Source organism: Tamandua tetradactyla, chromosome X, assembly GCF_023851605.1.
Source record: "Tamandua tetradactyla isolate mTamTet1 chromosome X, mTamTet1.pri, whole genome shotgun sequence".
Taxonomy (NCBI): domain Eukaryota; kingdom Metazoa; phylum Chordata; class Mammalia; order Pilosa; family Myrmecophagidae; genus Tamandua; species Tamandua tetradactyla.
This window is the reverse complement of record NC_135353.1, coordinates 46,728,797-46,737,384: the sequence shown is the minus strand read 5'-3', so window position 1 is coordinate 46,737,384 and position 8,588 is coordinate 46,728,797.

Genomic DNA, 8,588 nt, shown 5'->3' with positions numbered 1-8,588 from the left:
ATCCTTGCATAACTGGGATGAATCCTACTTGATCATGATGTATAATTATTTTAATGTGTTGTTGGATTCGATGTGCTAGAATTTTGTTGAGGATTTTTGTATCTATATTCATTAGAGAGATTGGTCTGTAGTTTTCTTTTTTGTAATACCTTTTCCTGGTTTTGGTATGAGGGTGATGTTGGCTTCATAGAATGAATTAGGTAGCTTTCCCTCCACTTCGATTTTTTTGGAGAGTTTGAGCAGAGTTGGTACTAATTCTTTCTGGAATGTTTGATAGAATTCACATGTGAAGCTGTCTGGTCCTGGACTTTTCTTTTTAGGAAGCTTTTAAATGACTGATTCAATTTCTTTACTTGTGATTGGTTTGTTGAGGTCATCTATTTCTTCTTGAGTCAAAGTTGAGTCAAAGTTCATGTCTTTCCAGGAACCCATCCATTTCATCTAAATTGTATTTATTAGCGTAAAGTTGTTCATAGTATCCTGTTATTACCTCCTTTATTTCTGTGAGGTCAGTGGTTATGTCTCCTCTTCCACTTCTGATCTTATTTATTTGCATCCTCTCTCTTCTTCTTTTTGTCAATCTTGCTAAGGGCCTATCAATCTTATTGATTTTCTCATAGAACCAACTTCTGGTCTTATTGATTTTCTCTATTGTTTTCATGTTTTCAATTTCATTTATTTCTGCTCTGATCTTTGTTATTTCTTTCCTTTTGCTTGCTTTGGGATTAGTTTGCTGTTCTTTCTCCAGTTCTTCCAAGTGGACAGTTAATTCCTGCATTTTTGCCTTTTCTTATTTTCTGATATAGGCATTTAGGGCAATAAATTTCCCTCTTAGCACTGCCTTTGCTGTGTCCCATAGGTTTTGATATGTTGTGTTTTCGTTTTCATTCGCCTCGAGATATTTACTAATTTCTCTTGCAATTTCTTCCTTGACCCACTCGTTGTTTAAGAGTGTGTTGTTGAGCCTCCACATATTTGTGAATTTTCTGGCACTCTGCCTATTATTGATTTCCAACTTCATTCCTTTATGATCCGAGAAAGTGTTGTGTATGATTTCAATCTTTTTAAATTTGTTAAGACTTGCTTTGTGACCCAGCATATGGTCTATCTTTGAGAATGATCCATGAGCACTTGAGAAAAAGGTGTATCCTGCTGTTGTGGGATGTAATGTCCTATAAATGTCTGTTAAGTCTAGCTCATTTATAGTAATATTCAGATTCTCTATTTCTTTATTGATCCTCTGTCTAGATGTTCTGTCCATTGATGAGAGTGGGGAACTGAAGTCTCCAATTATTATGGTATATGTGTCTATTTCCCTTTTCAGTGTTTGAAGTGTATTCCTTACGTATTTTGGGGCATTCTGGTTCGGTGCGTAAATATTTATGATTGTTATGTCTTCTTATTGAATTGTTCCTTTTATTAGTATATAGTGTCCTTCTTTGTCTCTTTTAACTGTTTTACATTTGAAGTCTAATTTGATGGATATTAGTATAGCCACTCCTGCTCTTTTCTGGTTGTTATTTGCATGAAATATCTTTTCCCAACCTTTCACTTTCAACCTATGTTTATCTTTGGGTCTAAGATGTGTTTCCTGTAGACAGCATATAGAAGGATCCTGTTTTTTAATCCACTCTGCCAATCTATGTCTTTTGATTGGGGGATTCAGTCCATTAACATCTAGTGTTATTACTGTTTGGATAATATTTTCCTCTACCATTTTGCCTTTTGTATTATATATATCATATCTGACTTTCCTTCTTTCTACACTCTTCTCCATACCTCTCTCTTCTGTCTTTTCGTATCTGACTCTAGTGCTCCCTTTAGTATTTCTTGCAGAGCTGGTCTCTTGGTCACAAATTCTCTCAATGACTTTTTGTCTGAGAATGTTTTAATTTCTCCCTCATTTTTGAAGGACAATTTTGCTGGATATAGGAGTCTTGGTTGGCAGTTTTTCACTTTTAGTAATTTAAATATATCATCGCACTGTCTTCTAGCTTCCATGGTTTCTGCTGAGAAATCTACACATAGTCTTATTGGGTTTCCCTTGTATGTGATGGATTGTTTTTCTCTTGCTGCTTTCAAGATCCTCTCTTTCTCTTTGACCTCTGACATTCTAACTAGTAAGTGTCTTGGAGAACGCCTATTTGGGTCTATTCTCTTTGGGGTGTGCTGCACTTCTTGGATCTGTAATTTTAGGTCTTTCATAAGAGTTGGAAAATTTTCAGTGATAATTTCTTCCATTAGTTTTTCTCCTCCTTTTCCCTTCTCTTCTCCTTCTGGGACACCCACAACATGTATATTTGTGCGCTTCATATTGTCCTTGAGTTCCCTGATACCCTGTTCAAATTTTTCCATTCTTTTCCTGATACTTTCTCTTTTTGGAATTCAGATGTTCCATCTTCCAATTCACTAATTCTAGCTTCTGTCTCTTTAAATCTACCACTGTAGGTATCCATTGTTTTTTCCAGCTTTTCTACTTTGTCCTTCACTCCCATAAGTTCTGTGATTTATTTTTTCAGTTTTCTATTTCTTCTTTTTGTTCAGCCCATGTCTTCTTCATGTCCTCCCTCAATTTATCGATTTGGTTTTTGAAGAGGTTTTCCATTTCTGTTTGTATATTCAGCATTAGTTGTCTCAGCTCCTGTATCTCATTTGAACTATTGGTTTGTTCCTTTGACTGGGCCATATCTTCAATTTTCTGAGCGTGATCCATTATTTTCTGCTGGCGTCTGGGCATTTAATCAGATTTCCCTGGGTGTGAGACCCAGCAGGTTGAAAGATTTTCTGTGAAATCTCTGGGCTCTGTTTTTCTTATCCTGCCCAGTAGGTGGCGCTCGTGGCGTTCATCTGTCTGCGGGTCCCACCAGTAAAAGATGCTGTGGCTCCTTTAACTTTGGAAAACTCTCGCTGTAGGTGGGGGTCGCCAGCCGAAGTGGCTTGGGGGAGTGCCAATCCGAATCTCCCAGCCGGCCCGGGGATCCGCACGTGGGGAGGGTCGCCGGCCTCCGCGGCTTGGGGGAGCGCCTGTCCAAATTTCCCAGCCGGCCCGGGACGCCAAGCGTGGCAGGGGGGCACCAGCCGCCGCGGCTTGGGGGAGTGCCTATTCACCGTTCCCAGCCGGACCGGGAAGGCACGTGTTTGGAAGGGACACCAGTCGCCATTCTCCGCGGCTTGGGGATCTCCGATCCAATTCTCCCAGCTGGTCTGGGGGGGCTGCGCATTGGGGGGGGGCGCCAGCCACCGCGGCTTGAGGGCACCGCCTGTCCAATTCTCCCAGCCGGCCTGGGAAGGAGGGAGGGAGGGACTCCTGCCGCCCCGGCCCGGGGAAGCGCACGCCCCTCAGTGATCTCACTGTAGCGGGTTCTCCCAGCCAGTCAGCTGTTCCAGAATGGGGTACACTGTCTTCTTGGTCTCTGTCGTGGCTCCAGGAGCTGTTCTGTATCGTTTCTACTTCCCTAGTAGCTGTTCTGGAGGAGGAACTAAGACCTGCACATCCTACTAAGCCGCTATCTTCTCCGGAAGTCAACTTCAATCCGGTACTTAATATTTTAAATTTTCAATTAATGTGTGAGACTAAAGCAAAAAATGTTTATTTGGTACAAATCTACACTTTGACCAGTGCATCTCCTAATATAACTTATGTAGATAGTTGATTGAACACCTTAAGTACATGGAACTTTGTATAGGACATGAGATTTTGTTGGTTTGTCCAGGTGATGCCCTGATGAATCCCAGAGTGATTTGATCAGTGAGTGGAAAAGTATTTGCAAAGTCCCCTTTGGGGAATGGTGAGAACGGGGGAAAACTCAACTTGCCCAAGTTGAATTCTTGATATTCTCACAAGCAGTGTGGACAACCAAAGCTATAGGCTGATCCCCCAGTCTTGGGGTTTGTTCATATGAAACTTATCTCCACAGGGGATAGGTCAAGCCTACTTAAAATTGAGCCTGAGAGTCACCCCCAAGAGAACGTCTTTTGTTGCTCAGATGTGGCCTCTCTCTCCAGCCAACACAGCAAGCAGCCTGACCACCTCCCCCTGTGTACGTGGGACATGATTACCAGGGGTGTGGATCTTCCTGGCAGCATGGGACAGAAATCCCAGAACGAGCTGAGATTCAGCATCAAGGGATTGAGAAAGCCTTCTCGACCAAAAGGGGTAAGAGTGAAATGAGACAAAGTGTCAATGGCTGAGAGGGGGACTTCCGGAGAAGATGGCAGCTTAGTAAGACGCGCGGATCTTAGTTCCTCCTCCAGAACAGCTACTAGGGGAGTAGAAACGATACAGAACAGCTCCCAGAGCCACGACAGAGATAAAAAAGACAGTGTACCCCATCCTGGAACGGCTGCCTGGCTGAGAGAACCCGCTCCGGTGAGATCGCCGAGCGGCGCGGGCTTCACCGGGCGCGGCGGCAAGCCGCCGGAGTTCCTCCCTTCCCCCTTCCCGGGCCGGCTGGGAGAATTGGACAGGCAGTCCCCTCAAGCCGCGGCGGCTGGCGCCCACACCACGCGCAGCCCCCCAGACCAACTGAGAGAATTGGATCGGAAATCCCCAGGCCGTGGAGAACGGTGACGGGGGCGGTCCCTTCCAAACACGTGACTCCCCAGGAACGGTGCACTCTCCCGGGTGGGCCGCGGCGGCTGGCGCCCTCCCGCCATGCTTGGTGCCCCGGGCTGACTAGGAAATTCGGACGGGCGCTCTCCCGGGCTGCGGCGGCCGGTGACCCTCCCCGCGTTCGGACCCTGGGCCGGCTGGTACTCTTCCAAGCCGCTTCGGCTGGCGAACCTCCCCGACGGTGAGAGGTTTCCAAAGTTAAAGGACCCACAGCACCTTTTACTGGTGGGACCCACAGACAAACGTGTGCCACGAGCACCACCTACTGGGCAGGATAAGAAAAACAGATCCCAGAGATTTCACAGAAAAATCTTTCAACCTGTTGGGTCCAGCACCCAGGGAAATCTGACTAAATGCCCAGATGCCAGCAGAAGATAGTGGATCACACTCAAAAAATTGAAAATATGGCCCAGTCAAAGGAACAAACCAATAGTTCAAATGAGATACAGGAGCTGAGACAACTAATGCTGAATATACGAACAGAAATGGAAAACCTCTTCAAAAACGAAATCGATAAATTGAGGGAGGACATGAAGAAGACATGGGCTGAACAAAAAGAAGAAATAGAAAAACTGAAAAAACAAATCACAGAACTTATGGAAGTGAAGGATAAAGTAGAAAAGATGGAAAAAACAATGGATACCTACAATGATAGATTTAAAGAGACAGAAGCTAGAATTAGTGAATTGGAGGATGGAACATCTGAATTCCAAAAAGAGACAGAAAGTATCGGGAAAAGAATGGAAAAATTTGAACAGGGTATCAGGGAACTCAAGGACAATATGAAGCGCACAAATATACGTGTTGTGGGTGTCCCAGAAGGAGAAGAGAAGGGAAAAGGAGGAGAAAAACTAATGGAAGAAATTATCACTGAAAACTTCCCAACTCTTATGAAAGACCTAAAATTACAGATCCAAGAAGTGCAGCACACCCCAAAGAGATTAGACCCAAATAGGCGTTCTCCAAGACACTTACTAGTTAGAATGTCAGAGGTCAAAGAGAAAGAGAGGATCTTGAAAGCAGCAAGAGAAAAACAATCCATCACATACAAGGGAAACCCAATAAGACTATGTGTAGATTTATCAGCAGAAACCATGGAGGCTAGAAGACAGTGGGATGATGGGATGATATATTCAATTTACTAAAAGAGAAAAACTGCCAACCAAGACTCCTATATCCAGCAAAATTGTCCTTCAAAAATGAGGGAGAAATTAAAACATTCTCAGACAAAAAGTCATTGAGAGAATTTGTGACCAAGAGACCAGCTCTGCAAGAAATACTAAAGGGAGCACTAGAGTCAGATACAAAAAGACAGAAGAGAGAGGTATGGAGAAGAGTGTAGAAAGAAGGAAAGTCAGATATGATATATATAATACAAAAGGCAAAATGGTAGAGGAAAATATTATCCAAACAGTAATAACACTAGATGTTAATGGACTGAATCCCCCAATCAAAAGACATAGATTGGCAGAGTGGATTAAAAAACAGGATCCTTCTATATGCTGTCTACAGGAAACACATCTTAGACCCAAAGATAAACATAGGTTGAAAGTGAAAGGTTGGGAAAAGATATTTCATGCAAATAACAACCAGAAAAGAGCAGGAGTGGCTATACTAATGTCCATCAAATTAGACTTCAAATGTAAAACAGTTAAAAGAGACAAAGAAGGACACTATATACTAATAAAAGGAACAATTCAATAAGAAGACATAACAATCATAAATATTTACGCACCGAACCAGAATGCCCCAAAATACGTAAGGAATACACTTCAAACACTGAAAAGGGAAATAGACACATATACCATAATAATTGGAGACTTCAGTTCCCCACTCTCATCAATGGACAGAACATCTAGACAGAGGATCAATAAAGAAATAGAGAATCTGAATATTACTATAAATGAGCTAGACTTAACAGACATTTATAGGACATTACATCCCACAACAGCAGGATACACCTTTTTCTCAAGTGCTCATGGATCATTCTCAAAGATAGACCATATGCTGGGTCACAAAGCAAGTCTTAACAAATTTAAAAAGATTGAAATCATACACAACACTTTCTCGGATCATAAAGGAATGAAGTTGGAAATCAATAACAGGCGGAGGGCCAGAAAATTCACAAATACGTGGAGGCTCAACAACACACTCTTAAACAACCAGTGGGTCAAAGAAGAAATCGCAAGAGAAATTAGTAAATATCTCGAGGTGAATGAAAATGAAAACACAACATACCACAACTTATGGGACACAGCAAAGGCAGTGCTAAGAGGGAAATTTATTGCCCTAAATGCCTATATCAGAAAATAAGAAAAGGCAAAAATGCAGGAATTAACTGTCCACTTGGAAGAACTGGAGAAAGAACAGCAAACTAATCCCAAAGCAAGCAAAAGGAAAGAAATAACAAAGATCAGAGCAGAAATAAATGAAATTGAAAACATGAAAACAATAGAGAAAATCAATAAGACCAGAAGTTGGTTCTATGAGAAAATCAATAAGATTGATGGGCCCTTAACAAGATTGACAAAAAGAAGAAGAGAGAGGATGCAAATCAATAAGATCAGAAATAGAAGAGGAGACATAACTACTGACCTCACAGAAATAAAGGAGGTAATAACAGGATACTATGAACAACTTTACGCTAATAAATGGCTGAGATATTCCAAACAGAGTTGAGAGGTTGTCCTGGAGGTTATTCTTATGCATTAAGTAGATATCACCTTGTTATCCAAGATGTAATGGAGAGGCTAGAAGGAACTGTCTGAAAATGTAGAGCTGTGTTCCAGTAGCCATGTTTCTTGATGATGATTGTATAGTGATATGGCTTTCACAATGTGAGTGTGTGATTGTGAAAACCTTGTCTCTGATGCTCCTTTTATCTACCTTGTCAACAGATGAGAGGAACATATAGAATAAAATTAAATAATGGGGGAACAAATGTTAAAATAGATTTAGTTTGAAATGCTAGTGATCAATGAAAGGGATCAGTAAGGGGTATGGCCTGTAAAAATTTTTTTCTGTTTGTTATATTTTTCTGTTGTCTTTTCATTTCTTTTTCTGAATTGATGCTAATGCTCTGGGAAATGATTATGATGATGAATATGCAACTATGTGATGACATTGTGAATTGCTGAGTGTATGTGTTGGGAATGTTTGTGTTTCTTGTAATTGTTTTTAATTAATAAAAAATTTTAAATAATCTGGAATTGATAGGTGGGGGGACAGTCACAAAGGGAGGCCAATCTAGGGTTCAGAATTTGATGGATAATTCATGAAATTCATTCACAGAGACAAGTGGGGGAATTCACCAGACTGGAAGAAATTACTCTTTTTAAGATGGATAAAAAATCCAGGATTATACTTGTTGAGTGAATAAATGGATGAATCTGTAAGTTTTTAATCAGGGATTTCTGATCTGTGTGGATAACAAATTTCTCTTAAAATAGATGGACAACAGGTGTTTTAAAGAACATTATTCTAGGAGATGAATGTTCACTTTTAGAGAGGAATCATAACAGACGTTAATCTCCTGACATCACTAATCCTTCTGGTTTTTCCTTTTTTTTTTAATTGCATGGGCAGGCACCGGGTAGCAAACCTGCTCAAGACAGTTAACTTTTTCTTTTCTGTTTTTGTTTGTTTATTTTTTTTTGCATTCAAAATTATTGAATCAAACCTGGGTCTCCTGTATGGCAGGTGAGAACTCTGCCTGCTGAGCCACCGTGGCCCGCTCTCTTCCAGGAGTTTTAACCACCTCTTTGGCATGTTGCTAGGAATCAGGCAGGTAACCTATGCCTTTTCCAATTCTCAGGCTAATTGACATAGCTGTCATGGAAAAAGCTTACTAGGTTCATTCGGGACTCCCTGAATTGTCTCCTCACACAGTTCTGCATGGCATAGGTCTATTTTGAAATTAAAATGAATTTAAATCATTTCTAGATTGAAATATTCTTATATGCTCTTTGAGCTAACT